Genomic DNA, 1449 nt, shown 5'->3' with positions numbered 1-1449 from the left:
AGATCTGCTTCAACAAGAATATTCTTGTCCTTGTTCCTGCTCATATGACAAAGAAGAGGGCACAGAAAAATAATAATAATAGAGATCCTTTTTTTTTTGTGAGTGAGGGAGAGATATTAGTAGATGAATAAACAAATAGAAGGAGATGAGAGAGAAGATAATTTTCGAAAATTATTTTTGAAAAAGGAGTTAGTGATTTTCGAAAATAGTTTTTGAAAAGTGTTAGTAATTTTTCGAAAATTAGAATAAAAAATTAAAATAATTAGTTAATTAAAAAGAAATTTTGAAAAAGGGGGAAGATATTTTCGAAAATAGAGAGAGAGTTAGTTAGGTGGTTTTGAAAAAGGTAAGAAACAAACAAAAAGTTAGTTAGTTAGTTGAAACAAATTTTGAAAATCAATTTTGAAAAGATAAGAAGTTAGGAAGTTAGAAAAGATATTTTGAAATCAAATTTTTGAAAAAGATATGATGAGAAGATATTTTTGAAAAGATAAGATAGAAATTAGTTTTTTTTTTTTGAAAAAGATTTGATTTTTAAAATCACAATTAATGACTTGATTCACAAGAAATCACAAGATATGATTCTAGAACTTAAAGTTTGAATCTTTCTTAACAAGGAAGTAACAAACTTGAAATTTTTGAATCAAAACATTAATTGCTATTGTTATTTTCGAAAATTTGGTATAAAAATAAGAAAAAGATTTTTGAAAAATATTTTTGGAATTTTCGAAAATAACTAAGAAATTTGAAAAAGATTTGATTTTTAAAAAAATTTTTGAAAAAAGATAACAGGCAGATATAAATTGATAATGATGTTTTTGAATAATAAATAATAGAATAGGGATAGAGGTACTTATGTAATTCATTGGTAGGAATTTCAGATAAGCGAATGGAGATGCTTTTCGTTCCTCTAAACCTCTGCTTTCCTGCTATCTTCATCCAATCAGTCTTATTCCTTTCCATGGCTGGCTTTATGTGATACATCACCACTGTCAATGGCTACTTTCGGTCATCTCTCGGGAAAATGATCCAATGCCCTGTCACGGCACGGCTAATCGTCTGGAGGCATCACCCTTGCCAATGGCTTCATCTTATCCTCTCAGTGAATAATATGCTCACGCACCCTGTCACGGCACGGCTATTCATCTGTTGGTTCTTGATCATGCTGGAATAGGATTTACTATCCTTTTAAGTCTGTCACTAACGCCCTGCAATCGCGAGTTTGGAGCTCGTCACAGTCATTCATTCATTGAATCCTACTCGGAATACCACAGACAAGGTTTAGACCTTCCAGATTCTCTTGAATGCTGCCATCATTCTAGCTTACACCACAAAGACTCCGATTAAGAGATCTAAGAGATACTCATTCAATTCTAATGTAGAACGAAAGTGGTTGTCAGGCACGCGTTCATAGGGAATGATGATGATTGTCACATTCATCACATTCAG

Source organism: Arachis ipaensis, chromosome B04 (genome assembly GCF_000816755.2).
Source record: "Arachis ipaensis cultivar K30076 chromosome B04, Araip1.1, whole genome shotgun sequence".
Taxonomy (NCBI): Eukaryota; Viridiplantae; Streptophyta; class Magnoliopsida; order Fabales; family Fabaceae; genus Arachis; species Arachis ipaensis.
This window is presented reverse-complemented; position numbering follows the sequence as displayed.